This window comes from Dermacentor silvarum, chromosome 1, assembly GCF_013339745.2.
Source record: "Dermacentor silvarum isolate Dsil-2018 chromosome 1, BIME_Dsil_1.4, whole genome shotgun sequence".
NCBI lineage: Eukaryota > Metazoa > Arthropoda > Arachnida > Ixodida > Ixodidae > Dermacentor > Dermacentor silvarum.
This window is the reverse complement of record NC_051154.1, coordinates 376,000,671-376,016,416: the sequence shown is the minus strand read 5'-3', so window position 1 is coordinate 376,016,416 and position 15,746 is coordinate 376,000,671. Positions and strand designations below refer to the sequence as shown.

The window sequence follows — 15,746 nt, the reverse complement described above, 5'->3', positions numbered from 1 at the left end:
ATAATCTGTCTCGTGCAGCACACTGCAAACGGAGCGAAGTGTGGCGCGACTGCCTCGCTAATCAGGATATCGCGGAAGCGCGTGGGTGACGCGTGAGCGCGATTCACAGCAGCCGCCGCAGACAGACCTCCGCTCATGCAGCGCTTTGTTTCCCTATATGGTATCGGTGGACGCGCTCGCCTCATGCCATCGGTGAACAGATGACGGCGCGCTACTCTGGCGCCATCTCGTAGCGGTCATCGCCGCAGAGCTTGTCTCGGGCGGCACTACGCTTTTTCTTCTGACGCTTTCGTCATACCCTCCTCTTCCGCTTTCCTCCTCACGATCTCTTCGTTATCGCCGTGTTTCATCCTCCGCTGCGCTCCGCGTTCGCTCTTTCATGGATCCTTCGCTGTGCTCGTTCGCTCGCTTACGCCGAGGGACGACGGCGACGCGAAACGCAGGAACGGGCGCCTAAGAGTTGCGCTCTCAAAACAAGGCATCTTGCCTGCACGCAGGTTTAGTGCAGCCCTTCCAAGTAAGCTAACGAGAAAACTTCACAATTTGGAAACGATCTCCACATGCACTGTATCTGCCATACTGACGTCACTCTCAGCGAAGAAATAATATAAAGTGTCCAACTTAAGAACTCGTTCTGCGAAAACTGGCTTCAAATGAAAATTTTCACAGATAATATTCAGCTTTTCATGTCTGGAGCTAGTCGAATAAAAAATTCGCGGCCGTACATTGCGTTCGTTCAGCACATCATCCTTAAGAGAACAAAATGAGAGGCGTTTTTCTTGCAGTGTACGCGATGTAGGCAAACAATGATAAGGATGGTGACGACGATGATTTTGTAGCTGCCTTGAATGTGACATTAGAGTTAATCTGGCTCATGATGCCCGCCTGACTGCCCATGCACGCCTTCTCATCAGTCTTTTTATCGCACATCCGGGCGCGGCAGGATTCGCCGGCACTGCTTCACCGCTTTCTACACCTGGTATCCACGAGGAACACACCACGTGTGCCAGTGATTAACAGTGCTTCACAGGTAGTTGGAGGCTTGAAGTGATTAACACGTCAGGCACTAACCAAACACTGTAAATCACTTCAAGCCTCCGTGTTCCTGTTAACCGCTCTCTTGTTTTGTATTTATACGTGTACCATACATCTCCGGCATGCGCACTCAGGTGTGTGTTCTGAAGCTTTCCAGAGAGGCGCTTCAATTAGAATGTAATAAAAAAAAAGGAAAGAAACATGGGCTGTGAAAAAGAAGCGAACTCTGAGAGCACTCTCGGGTGGCCTCCCGGCTTTTCGCGCGTTCTGGGAGGTACGTCAAAAAGACTAGGCAAAGACACTATTTATAATGGTCTTCAAGACTGGGCAATACGTGAAGCTCCGAGGTGCTCAACACAAATTCACGCTACAGTCCCACGCTGCGCGTGCCGACTGCCCGAAGCACAATAATCATTGTGCTGTGCTGTGAAGTGGTGGTGCGGAACTGTGCTTAACATGGTTGAGGAGTCTATTTCAAAAATTCACGTCTCGCTTAATACAAAAATTAAAAAAGACACAATGACGGAACTGGAAAGCCAAGAAGCAAGCCTATATAATGCGATGTTACGCGAGTACCTCATTACGAAACTTAGGGCTGAAAGTGGACCATAACCGACATTTTCGTATGTTTGTCATGTTTTCTTTTTTTTTTGTTTTTTAGGAAATCAGTGTGATCTACTGACATGAGAGAATTTTCACTGTAAGTAACTCTCGGCCAGTAAGAAGAAATAATTACAATACATAAATCAGTAGTAACTTTGTCAGTTAAGAAATCGACACTTTCGCGAACTTTTGTCAAAACTTGTGTTTTATAAGGCACGTTTTCCCGAGCGATGTTGCAAATATACACCACGGTATATTGAAGACGAACGTTTGTAAGTTCAGCAGACGATGCTGTTGCAGCATCACACAGTAAAGTCACTTTTCTAATAATTTTTTTCGAAGAGCCATACTTTATGTACTGGAGCAAGCTTTGAAAGCTGGTCACGTGACCACAAAACTTCGTTTTAGCAGTAATATACTGCGAATTGACTGTGAGCAAGGTAGTAAACGTGATTTTTCACAGGAAAGTCTGAGATGGTTGAGTGATACGCGTGTGATACTTGACGTAGAATGACCGACCCCCCGTTTTCAAAGAACGAAGCTCGCATGCTTGTATATAGTAAGGCACATCAGTTATGCGGAACTCCGCAAGGTGGAGGTAGTATCATGAAAGGGCTAAACCCAAAGGTTTCCTTTGTAGCTACCTGCTACATTCGAGTGGATGACAATTTTTCCCTTTCATGATTGTAGTACTGGAAAAAAAAGAAAAAGAAAGAACTGACGTGTGCGTTTGCATACGCGTTCAGTGCCTGCTACCTCTTATCATTCAGAACCGCGGCGGATGTTGATCATCCCAACGAAGGTGGTTTTGTACGCTAAGCGATATGCTGCATGAGCTTTTTACGGTTTCCGCTTTCTACGGCTTGTGTCGCAGCCCCAGAGCTGTTTCTGGGCGTTAAACCGCATTAATCAATTAACCTTCTCCGAGCCAATGAGGGCATTGAAAATGGCGTTATGCAATCGTGTATCTTTTTAATCAAGTAATTTAATCCCAGCGGTGTACAGTGAGCAGTGGCGGAGGAGAAGAAAATGAATTAAGGTTTTTATTCAGTTGAAATACACATACAACGAAATTGAGCATTTCTTCTGCGCCAAAGGACACAAGAGGACGAGAGATCACGTGAGTATAGCGCGTGTCGCGGAAACGAAGAGTGTGCAGACGACGCAACATATGTGTGGTGTAGAAAGACGTAGTTAATGACACGTGGCAGATCATGGAAGCAAACTTGATAAACGGAGTAAGCGCGAGATGGCATTTTTCCTTAAGATGTAGAAACAAGCTCTATCAGCGCTCCAAGTCATCTGAGCAGACACGAATTTACAAACTGATTTTGTATTCTCTTGTTTCCGCGGGTTGCTTGTGTTGTTAAACTCATCTACAAATATTCCTTTTTTCTAAATGAAATTTCAATTGAAAGTTTGCACCAACCCTGTCTGTCTGCTTGTGTCCACGTCGCTTAAGCGCTAAGGTTCTACTAACAGGCCTACTATCCCAAACGCATGTTCTGTTCTTCTGCCGAGGGGGGACGATGTAGCCACAAAGTGCACTGGAAAACATTGTACAATACTTCTCCGGGCGGGGACACGTGCATACGTTATTGCTAACTGGCACATTTCGTCGCAACAGCTTTATTTCGTCTTCTTTGCACGCTGCAGCGTGTTTCGGCGCGGCGGGCTACAGACACCGGCACCGATCTGATAGCACGGGTCACACAAAACTGTCATGGTTAAAAGCTTTGATAACCCAGACGACTTATACCCGTGCCACACGGGCAAAGTAGAGTGCACTTTGAGCGAGTGCACTTCGCGGCTAGTGTCATTCGCAGGCTGCCACACGGGAACACTTAGTGACACTCACTGCAGAGCGCACTCGACGGCGAGTGTGTTCGGCGAACTCACTTCGCGGCGGCGAAGTGTGTAGCCTCGTTAGCAATGCTTAGCAGATACATAAAATGATATTGAAAGAAGAGTCAGGAGTAATTTTTACTAACATTGTTTTAAATTGCTAACGTTACAAGATAATAAAATGTGCCACACCACACAAAAAAAAAAAGCAAGAACAGCAAAAAAACTACGCTCGCTCTCGGGCTGTTCACGACCACGCCGGGTAATGACTGCGCAGTTGTTCGGCGGACCGAGTCGTTTTGACTGTTGCTGGTCAAGTTGCCGTTGTTGCTGGCGCTTGTAAAGGTGAATTGTAAATGTTGTTTCTAACAATAATAAACTGTTTTCGTGCACACATTTTTATATTAGCAAATACATGCTTTCCCGGTAGCCATGGCAATTTGAAGGAACCCTTTTCTTTCTCGTGCAGCAGCGCGCCGCCAAAGTGACACTCAGCGCGCTGAAGTGCACTTTACTTTGCCCGTGTGTCACGGGTATTAAGAGTTGAGTGCAAACAAAAGTCGCAGACGGCCAAGGCCAAACACGGCGCCGACATTTCGGAAAGTATGGATGTGTTATGTTGGTTATTGTCAAGTTCCAGTCAAAGGCGGGTCACGGCTAGTGTGACGCTGATAAGTGCGGCCATAGAAACGACATCGACCTTCGGTCCTTGTTCCCTTTTACTTGTTTGGGGCTAACTTCGCTGACGTTCTCAAGGTGACCGTACTCGACACAGTCGCAAAAACGTATTGTGTCCTGTTAACATCCCGCGCCACTGCTAGCAAAAAATCACTGGGAGGTAGTTACAGCTCAGAGGTCAAACACAGAGCGCAGAACGCGGTGCCAATGACCCCGAGGAGCGTCAAGCTGGGAATAGGCGAACGCCGGGCTTCTGTTGGCGCGGTAGGCGTCGCGGTTGTTTATTGACGGAAGCGAAGGCGGCGAAAGCGGCAGCGGAGGCCCCAGCGAGGCTCCCAAATGACCTTTGCCGCTGCGCACCGCCGGAGTCATTGGCAACATTCCGTTCAAGGAGCCCGCCACAGGTCGTTTGACGCGGCCCACGATTAACGTCCCGGAACGGCGAAAGTGCTCTCCGCGAGAGCTAACACAAGGGCTGCGTTTGCCTCATTTAACTCGAATTCAAAAGGAACCGGAAGACCCTTGTCCACAGACAGCGTCGTCACCAAAGCAAACACTCGGCGGAGAATGAAAACCTGCAGCGAGGCATTGCTCGCCGCCTATATTTACACTGAGACAAGCCGTTTCCTCTCTGCTTCTTTCTTTTTCTTTTTCTGAGCGTTTAAGAGCAGCCTTTCTGAAAGACGCCACTGTAGGCTTCACTCCCCAGTAAAGTGTAGTTGCTTCTCGGAAAGTATGTTAATAATGACAAATAAGCTAGCTGAAAACTAACAAACATAACCGCTTCGGTATTTTCCAGTGTATATACGAATCTCGACTGCTGTTAAATATTAGAGGAAGAAGACGGGGACTAGTTCGTTCAGCGCAAGCGGCGCGCTCGTGTTCACGCTTCTGAGACTGATTCCAACGGCCAGTACATGGACGCGTTGCTACTGTTCTCCAGGCAATAAGCCCTTCTGCCCAGGTCTTAAAGGCTCCCTTGAGGGGAGGGGGTGCCCCCGTAGGGCGGCGACCAGTGTAGCGCCCGCACACTGAAACACACTCACTTATACCGGGTGTTTCAGTGAACACTTTCAATTTTTTTTAAAGGTTACCTGTGGCAGATAGCACAATTTCAGTTCATGAGGTGGTTTACTCGAAGAGGCGGACATTACTTGCACAAAAAATCGAAATGCATAATCGACGAATTAACAGATATTCACCAATTAAATTTTTTTACTAAGTACCTTATGGCCCCATATTGCAATTTTACAAATTCTAGCTGTGCAGTTCGCAAGGCTGATCCATTTGGAACAAATTCTCGGCATGACACCAGTTTCGAGATAGGAATTCCCAAACTTTGCGGAGAAATCTGCCCCTCCCCCCCGCCTTGACCTTAAGCACTGCTTCTACTGCGAATACTCCTTTGTTTCACATTTTGTTACGCCGCTTAACCCGGGACTCTGTGATCCAAGCGACCTGCCCAGGCAGAGACATCACCGGCAACTATAGGATGGAGTGGTTCAACGAACTTCAACGAGCGAGTGACCCAACGAGCTTTGCACAAGCGTCTCCGATACGAGGCCAGCCAACTCATAGAATCGAGTTAGTTTAACGCCCTGGCGCTTCGAGTACTGCATGACAGACTGAAGAACTGCAACGACGGACTACTGTTGCTCAACGAACAAATGGAGGGATGAGCGAGCATCCGAAGGCTACATCTCGATCGCGGATTATGAAGACAACGAGGCAGCGACGTTGTCCCTTCTCTGTCACCATATCGAACAGGTTCAGCCTCAAACGACCGTGGACCGAGGCCTGCCGGCACCCAACGACGCCTCAGCTTCAGGTACGACCTTAGGACATTGTGCCCTCGGTGATACCTCAAGACCGGTTGTCGGTGTTTCTAGACTTCCGGAGCTCGACTTAGTTCACTTCAACGGAAGAGTGCAACACTAGCAGCCTTTCTGGGCCATGCTCAAGCATGTCGTCCACTAAAATAGCTGTTTAACGAACATCGACCGAATCCACTAATTGAAAACCCTTTTGGCTGGACCAGCGGCCAAAGCGATTGAGGGAATTCAAGTGACGGACGCATCATATGCAGGTGCCATTGAAATTCTAACCAACCAGCAGAACTACTTGGAGAATCTTCAAACGCTCAGGCCAGTGAGGTTTTCTACTGACGTGACCGCTACGAGGAATCACCTTGATATCGTACACATTGACGTGAGATGTCTCAAGGCTCTTGGACGGTCGGAGCTTTCTTACGCTGCGATGCTCCTCGAGATTCTAACGAAAGTGATTCTCAATGACATTGTGGTGGAACACTACAAACGCAGAGCTTGGAGGTTTCTGGGAGCCCCCCTGAACAAGTATTAGGCAGCCCAGAGTATCGGACTTGTGAATATGTTAGGCTGCAACAAGTTGCTGGCACTCCTCACAGCTGACGCACGTATCTACGGAACAGATTTATGTTCAACGTGTCACGAAACCTGCAACACGCATATTTTGCAGTCACGAACATCGTTTCGCGTTCTCTTTTTGCCAGCCAGTGCCGTGAATGTGATGACGTGAAGGTTACCATTCAACCCCGTGTCCACTATGTTTGAACGGAGTTCGACACTCTGAAGGCCGTATTTTCAATTGACCCTAATGCGTACTGTGTCTCACTTGCAATGCAACTCTCTGTCACTTTCTACATTTTGGTCGCCGAACTGCTGTGTCCGTCATTCGGACAGGTCTGGCAGACATGCCTGTGTTGAGGCGTGGAGCAATTGTGGTACGAAGTAAACAAAACCACGTTTAAAAAACAGCTTGCTTGTTCAATACTCTGTTGGCTGTCCAACCCCGTTGCCAAAAACTGCTTTATTTCCCCAGAGCGCGCTCATTTCACCTCACGTTGTTTTACTTTATTCATCAACCGGATTATAGTTTTTGAAGAAGTCTGTAACACGATGGCTGCCAACATTTGCAACTACAAATAAGTCAATCGAGCAGCAGCAGACTTATTCGGAGCACTGTTGACTATCGTTGAAGACCGCACGAAAAATGACATCGCATTCAAGGTGTTCCCGGTAACCAATTTGATGTTCAGGTGTACGATATATAGATATTTTTATTCATATTTGTATTAATTTGTCGATTGTTCATACACATTATGGTTATTATTATTATTATTATTATTATTATTATTATTATTAGTATTATTAGTATTATTATTATTATTATTATTATTATTATTGTTGTTGTTGTTGTTGTTGTATCAACTGCTTTTCCAATGTTGGTCTGTAATATGCCGCTGCCCTCTGTAATGTGCAAATACGGAGGGTAAAATAAATAAATAAATAAATAAATAAATAAATAAATAAATAAATAAATAAATAAATAAATAATAAACCAGCTGGCCACGAAGTGAGTGTTTAATGTTTATTGTGTTTTTGTTTATTAACTTCAGACAGCTGCCCCAGGTAGAATACCACGAATAACAGAAAACAGGATTAGCCACGTCCTGGGAGTCATTTGCGCCACTGTCTCACTAATAATGATCAAGCATCGATTATGGACCACAGTTCGTCAAGTATGAAATGTTTGCTCTCCGAGAGCATGCTTCCTAAATGAAACGTGAAATGTGAGCTGAAGAGATCGCCGGCATCTCGTATGCCGTCTGTCCAGATGCAGTGTGAATTGGCTGGCGCCATGCCTGTCTCAGCCGCGAACGACGATAGGTCGCTTGTCAGAAAAGAAAATATTCTCACCGTGTGAATGCGCACGGGGGTGCGAACGCTGAAGTTGACAGAAAGTCTCAACTTGGAGAAAACCTTGCGCGAGAACTCGCACCAAGAAGGGGAAATAAAGCAAGCAAAGAGGGTAGTGCAGGAACAGAAAAGATAGTGGGAAGAGAGATAGTGGGAAGTAAGAACCATATTCAAAACAAAAATCCCTACACTAACACCACGTTCTTGACGCGATCGCCTTGTTTGCGCCTTCGATTCTTTCATTTGTGCGCCTTCCAAGCTGCTATCCTGCTGCTAGTCGAATTGAACGTAACGAAAGAGGAACAAAAAACGAGAAAGCAACGAAAAGAAAACAAAAGCAAGAGAAGGAGTCGTCGCGACAAAAGCGAGTCGCGTGACCTGATGGGTTTTGGTCCGCTTTGGTGCGCCCGCTGTCCCCGACCCCCGCGCGTCGACGCCGGATGAGAAGAGCGGAGCGCCGGCTAGGTGCGCTCATGGAGTCGTTTCTTCCAGAAAGAACCATTTGTCCCAAGGGCCATTGGTCCTTCGGCAAACAAAAGCGAGACAGCGGCCGCGCTGGGAGCAGAACGCGCAGACTCGAAGCGGGCGCTCTCGGGTCTTTTCTCCGCCTTTTTTAAAGGGCTCTCTCTGCAGCTCCTTTCCAGATACTTTTTTCTCAAGTTCAAAGACGAACAAATGCGCCGAAACATAAAAAAAAAACTGCGCTGAGGAAGGCGCGGGTCACTCAGATCCCTCTCTTGGCATCATATATAGACGGCGCGTTCGGCTACAAAGACTCCCTTCGTTGTTTATTGACCACGCGTTCGCGCTTGTATACATACGTAACAAGGATTCGACACGCAAACATTGCGTTGGTAGTTGTTGGGATTACGGCGCGCGCGAACTTTCGAGAGGAAACATGCTTTGCCCTTTCTAGAGCTCACTTGCACCCGGTAAATACCTTAATCACGGAGGTCATCGCAACAAATTTATGCAGGTATAGGAGAGTAGAGGTGCAGGTTTCTAACCGTTACTGCGCTCGAATGAAGCACCATGGACGTGCACACTGGCTGTAACGTCAGTCTCAGTACAAGCGTGAAATGTAAGAAAAAAAAAAAAAAAACAGGAGCACGTCCAAGCAAGCCCTTGCAAATATTGGTCACTTCGTGCTAGCAAAACATAGCCTCCCCCCACCCCTCCCCTTATTTTTCCTGTGCCGCGTTCAAGACACATTGACCGTAGCAACATGAAGTATCAAAATGTTCTCTATGAGGTCCGCTTCGATCGTTTATTTTCATTTTCCAGCTCTACATCGACTACAACTTTGAATCGACCACACGTCTTCAATGTTCAGCATTCGACTCGACACTCAAATAACGCTCTCGGTCAGAAGGAGTGATAACACGCCTTCACGATTTTTTCTGGACAGCAGGAGAACGCAACACGACTCATCCCCGCCAGTTCAGCCGAACGATATCGATCGTTGACTATACTGCGAGTGCAAGTGTGACACAGTGAGGTCGGAATAAGATAACGCGATGAGCAGTAAGTTCGCGCCCAATTATAGCATTATCGAGACGAAGGATTTGTTGACAAACCCTTTTTGTCGATTTGACGAAAATAGCTGAGACCGACAAAGGTCGCATACCGTTTCTTATAAAGCACTCGGTGTCGTGGCTTTCGAGCTTGCCGACCAGCCGAAGACCTTAGTGACAGACAGCGCAGAGTGCAGCCAACGGCATCACTTTGTTCAAGCACCAACGCGACTGGTTAGGCGCTCGCCATGCGCCGCAAGCGCTTGCCCTGAAGATATTCTCTCAGATGTGCCTCACTGAAGAAAGAAAAAAAAAAATGTTATCTTCCTTTCGCGAAGCGGTGACACCATTATGCTGCGTATGTCATCCGTTGGAACGGACAGTTGAAACCAGTGGTGCACCGAAAAGGGGGGGGGGGGGGTTCGGGTGTTGTAAACCCCCCCCCCCCTGAGGCCGAGTTAAGCCCCCCCCCCGCGTGCAGCACCACCAGTCCAACTTGTACCTTCAGTGCTTCGTTCACATTGTCATTACAATTCAGGAGGTCGCTTGAGGTGGATTCCTGATTAACAACAACACTCTACCAGTGTCTTGTATTTTTTTCATTCACGCTTAAATTACTTTGAGTAAAACCCTGAAGAAATAAACATCCGTCATCATCCTTGGTGTCATTATTATAACTATTAGGCATTTTATTTGCTGTTGGAGTCCTCTGGCTAAAGCAAGGAAATTGCATATTATGCAAAGTGCTTGCTGCCCCCCCCCCCCACACACACACACAAGAAAATTTAACCCCCCCCCCCCCCCCCCGGCAGAGATCCTGGGTGCGCTACTGGTTGGAACCACTTAATTCAGCGGTAGCTCTGCATCCTGCATGTTAATTTCATGAACATATTTGTTACTACAGTTTCCTACAAGGGTTTAGTAAATATATTTGTTCACGACTTACGAAAACACAGAAGCTTTTTTCAGCATAAAAAATAAAGACAAACACTTCCTTTCAGCGTGTGCGGTTTAGAGTTGCATAACTGATAAAAGGAACTGAGAATTTCAACTTAGGCTTTTATTTATTTATTTATTCATCTATTTATTTATTTATTTATTTATTTATTTATTTATTTATTTATTTATTTATTTATTTATTTATTTATTTATTTATCTATCCATTTATTTCCTCTACGACTATAGGTGTCTATGTGAGTTTCTGTGACTTGTCTTCACGTGTCAGATTGATGCGAGCTTACTTTACGTTTACGTGCTTTTATCAGACAATAGCTTTTGCTTTTCGCATTATGATTGGTCGGCCCTACATTTAACTTAGTCCTTTTTAGTGTTGCGCTTTGCATGGATGCGCACACAATGAAGCGTTCATCGTTCGGTTCATCACAAGCCGTTATACAGGCTGGTGCACCTCAGGTAAGCGCAGGAGCACTTTTGGGGCATTGCACATCACAGACGCACACGAGGCCACAGTTTCATGATCTTCCTTTTTGTAAAAGGTCAGTCATTTACTGAGTGCCCTAAAGCTGTCAGAAGGGCAAGCCTCTCATCTTCGTATGTTGCTGCAGAACACGGTCTATATTGTTCTAATTATGTCTGCTCTCTATATTAAAAAAAAGTGCCAATTAAAAAGTCACGTGGTCTTTTCATCCACTGTTTTAATTAGGAGGGACCATTCTGTGCAAACCATCCTACCAGTTTGCCTGATATTCTTATTACAGCGGCACACCGAACATGGAGCCATAGTCGATAGAGGTGTCAGAAAAACAAAAGTGAAAGATTCGTTCTTTTAACCAGCTTCGCTAAAAACTCACGATCCCCATAGAAAGGAACTGACACAATGTGTGAGCAACCTGCTGCACGTCTTTGTGCACTCCAGCGACGCATGTTTACCACAGGAGCTGCCGTTCATGAGCAGCGGAAAAGCCGCTACATCAGACCGTGCAATGAAATTCCTGCGGGTCTGCTTGCGAATTCAATAAAATAAACTAAAGTAAATTGGAGGACAGCTTAAGTTTCGCCTTTAAGAGTGGAACGCAATAGCATTGAAAGATCCCTGGCTGCTTATCAGGCTTTTTTCTCGTATATTCAAATTACAATCCGACGCTATCAGGTCTGTAGGTTATGGTTAAGTCGTACTTTACGACTTTTCTGACGGATTTCACTTTGAGAAATTCAATTTTTGTTCGCTAACGCCTTGCGCCACGCAAAGGGCCTGCCCCGTCGGTGTGGTTCGGGATGATGCGGTATTGGCATGATTATTTCTGTCAGCGACGCCGGCGCTTACGTCGACGCTTGGATTTTCTGCGACACGGGGCCCTTAGCGCTGTCGCAGTTAAAAAGAAAGATAAGCAGTGCGGGTCGATTATATTCAAATAGCGTACGCGTTCTCACCAAATGTGTGTGCAGGGGGAGCAGCGCGCCTGCAGCCCCGCCGATAGGGTGAGCACGCTCTCACAAAGCGAAGCCGTCGCCGGAGGATCAGCTGACGTCGAGCGACGGTGACGCGGTCGGCGACGACGCCGTTCCTTCTCTCCCAAACTCTTCTCACGCTCACCCATTCCCTTCGCCGTCGAGTCAAAGTGGGCGGTGGCTCACAGAGGAAAACTGCAGCGCTGGCCGGCATTGCGTCGTGCGGGGGTATAGCTCAGTGGCAGAGCATTCGACTGCAGATCGAGAGGTCCCCGGTTCAAATCCGGGTGCCCCCTGTGACCGCTGTTGTCGGCCGCATTTTCTTTATTGCTGTATACACTTATAGCAGAGCTGTTTTTTTTTCTCTCTCTCTCTTTTTTCCCAGTGCCACTTTTTTTCTTTCTTTTCCGAGGAAGGAGACAACCTAAGTGCACATCCATCATTAATTAAGCACCCGGCGGTCGTCAAAGCCGCAGTGTATGTCACCAAGTTTTCTTGCTCTGATTGTTGTGCTGGAAATACGACGGCGCATTGTTTGATATACTTACATATGCTTGAAATCTGTGTAATAAAATTTGTGCAGAAATTTGCTCACACATTAGAGATGAATGTGGCGAACGTGCGTCACCATGTGATAGGTGTCAAGTGGCGGCATATGCCTGCACTTAGATTGATCATTTCACCTTGCTGCACGTACGTGCAATTGGGGTAAAAATTTTACCGACCATTGGATCTGCGATAACGTTTAATTAGCGAGCAGCTTGCGGCCGTAGTCCGTAATACGGTACAACACTATGTTGCTCGCATATAATATTGCAGGCTTGAAATCCGAATACAAATCGGAATATATAGAATGCCCAGAATGCGGAAATACTCAAATTTGACGCAGATCTCGCGGTCGATAAACTTCCGACGGAGATTGTACTTTGACGCTTCGGCGACATTCGGCGCCTTTCGACATGCTCATGGAACAACACGTGGCGCACCTTGTAATCGGTCACTCCACGAGTTTTCGGAAGCTTCCATTTGGGGCGCATGTAGTACGCCTAGAGCCTTTCTGTATGCCAACTGCTGTAGCGCTAGGTGTTAGCAGCAACAGGCAGAGTCACGGCACACGAAGCGGGAAGTTATTGCCCTCATAAAAGTGAGACTCAAAAAACACGCTTCCCAACAGCATACCGCGCCACCTGGTGGCTTCAAATTTCGCGTTTAATCACAGCGCACCATCAGAGGGTAACGGAGAGCTCAGCGAGCTTTGTATAGGGTTTGCTAGGGCACGTTGCCGGGATAGTTGGTTTGTAGTTCTATGGGGCGCCTCAAAAGAGTTCGTGACACGCTGGCGCCGCTGATGGCGTGTGATGATAAAGACACAAAACTCGTCGCGAGGATACATTCCTTCGTGGCCTCGGCAAGTAGCGAATTCTGTCTTCGAGCCCGTCGTTCAAGCAATTTAGGTCAGGAGATCGGCACGCTATACAGTGTCTGAGTTCGTCTTCGACTCCCGATACGGCTCTCGCTGCGGTCGCGCGACGTTCGGTTGCTGCGCGCTGTAGCTGGCCAGCGTCAAAACTTACAGCGACCCAACGGTGAGAAGCGTGTATGGGCTCCGCAGCCGCGGCTGTATGCGGGACCGTTACGCGGAAAAAAAGCAGTTCACCTTCTGTCGGTGGCAGACACCCTTGAAGCGCGTTTTCCACCGCTGGGGTCGTTTGTTTTCTTTCTTTCTTTTGCCTCTCCCCGATCTCACTCTATAGGGCCCACTGCTGCTGCTGCATGCTGGCAAGGTCGTCCACGTCTATCGAATAACGTGTGTATACGGAGCAACGTGCGCCAGCCTTTATGCCTGCCAGGGCTCTGCGAGCGCCCGAGCGGCGTAACGCCAACGCTCCGGCCGCTTATTTCGTATATATGCCTGCGCTGCCGGCCGTCGTGGAGAGCACGGGCCGCCAAACGGCTGCGCCGCTCGGCTCGAGGACGCGGGTTCCTGGAAACCGGCCTCATCGGTGCGGCCGCGTTTTGTCCAGGGCTGATAAGCGATACACGAGAGGAGACGCCCACAGGTAATGTTGCGCTCCTAAGAAGCGGCATATCGCGATACCAAATTGGCCATACCTGTAAAAATTAATCAATCAATTAATCAACCAATCAATCAATCAATCGATTATTCATGCGTTTATTTCAAGTTTTCACATGTTTTTTTTTTTAAATCAAGGTTTGAATTCTGGCGCGATGGTAACGACAGAATGATTTAAAATGCAGGGCAGGGAACAAGACGAAAGCTGAGGAGGAACTAGGCACCAATGTTACACAGCAAGAATGCTGCAGACAAGAAGAAGACAGTCTATTTATCTGCCGACGATTAGGAAGGGAGATGTATCTCACATACCACCACCAAACCGCGAAAGAGATGTGATCAGTCTTATGCACGAGCTTGACATGGGACATTACGGCTCTTCTCGAACTTTCCCATGCTACCACTTGAAGGCAGGCAAGCGTCGCCCTTATGGTTCACACCACGCTCCTCCATATCCCTATCTCCCAAAACTTGGGTGATTGACTAGGCGACCACACTTCTGGAGCTAACATATCTGACAGCTTACACATCACATCCGCCATCAAGTATACGGGGAAAGAAGAGACCTGGGCTGAGGTCGCGTGCTGATTCTCCACTGAGCAACAACAAACTTTTCTCTCTCTCTCTCTCTCTCTCCAGCTGTCGCGGACTCTGGCACGTTGCCCCGTTCTATTTCAAATCCTTATTTAAGTAATTCTAATTGTTGGAGCGATATCATGAAACAACCTCGGGCATCTAAAAGCTCAATCCGAGATCTGCGCAAAGTTGTTGCCCGCGAACTCCTCCCGTTTTGCGGCAGCGATAATTAAAGGTTTTACATACATAGCGCCCCTCCTAGAGCTGTTCGTAGCGCAATTACTATGAATTACGAAATTTACCCCAAATCACGTTTATGTCTTGTACCAGCATGTACGTGAGCCTCTTTCAAATCTCTGCACTTTTTCCACGGTGACCTCACGCTCGCATTTTCCTTGGAAAGCGTTTGAACGCTGGACAATGGAAGGAATAAGTGCGGCGCTCTACCAATTGAGCATTATTGATACCAATAGCATATATTTTGTGAGGGTTGTTATAAATGGTTTGGACTGCATTATGTTAGGTGAGAAGTACGAATGTGCATGTTATCAAACTACCAGGGCATTCGAAGTAATCCATGATTATACGCAAGCAAACTTGAGGTAAGGAAAACCTAAAAGGGAGAAATATTGTATGAAAACAAGATAGAGAAGCGTTACCCACCTATAATTATTATGGGCGTATATGCAAAGTAGACACACCATGTACACAATTTGTCGGGCAATCAGTTACCGGAGCCATATTTGGCGAATGCCCAAGCGTTAAATATAACTTTCAGAGCATGTCGACGTAATTCACGTGTACGAAGCTAAAAGAAAGTGGCGATGGATATTTGTGCCTGCGATAACGTAATTTTTTCACTGATCTTTCGATCAACGTTATAAAAGAGCCAGCCTCAAAACATTCCACATTGATGGAATATCTCACGTACAAGTAAGGGATAAAGCTGGCGTAATTGGTTGGTTGACCGGTGTGAGACATTTAAAACGACAAAAATGGACACGCAGCATCAAATAAACAAAACGAGTGCTGATTTCGTCTGGATACTGTTACGAATCTGTTTGCGTCGCTTTATTTAAGTCTTGAAAGAAAGTACCAAACATGGGACTGTACGTGAAGGAACAGCGGACACAGAGAAGTTGAATGGTTCGCGAGGGCATATAAGCGAATGTAACGTAAAAAAAAGAAGAAAAAAAATGTAACAATTTTGGTTGGCTCAATACACCGCGACAACAATGCGTAGAATCACGTTGCTAAGCCGTGGATGCGACAATA

At 46.9% G+C, this 15,746-nt stretch overlaps 1 protein-coding gene and 1 non-coding gene across 3 annotated transcripts in view; one reads left to right on the top strand and one right to left on the bottom strand.

Moving 5' to 3' along the window:
• Positions 1–15,746, bottom strand: part of LOC119437472 (uncharacterized) — a 258,469-nt gene that overhangs the window by 211,552 nt on the left and 31,171 nt on the right. The window lies entirely within an intron of this gene.
• Positions 12,046–12,117, top strand: Trnac-gca (transfer RNA cysteine (anticodon GCA)). Its single transcript has one exon. It is a non-coding gene; the product is annotated as a tRNA-Cys (tRNA).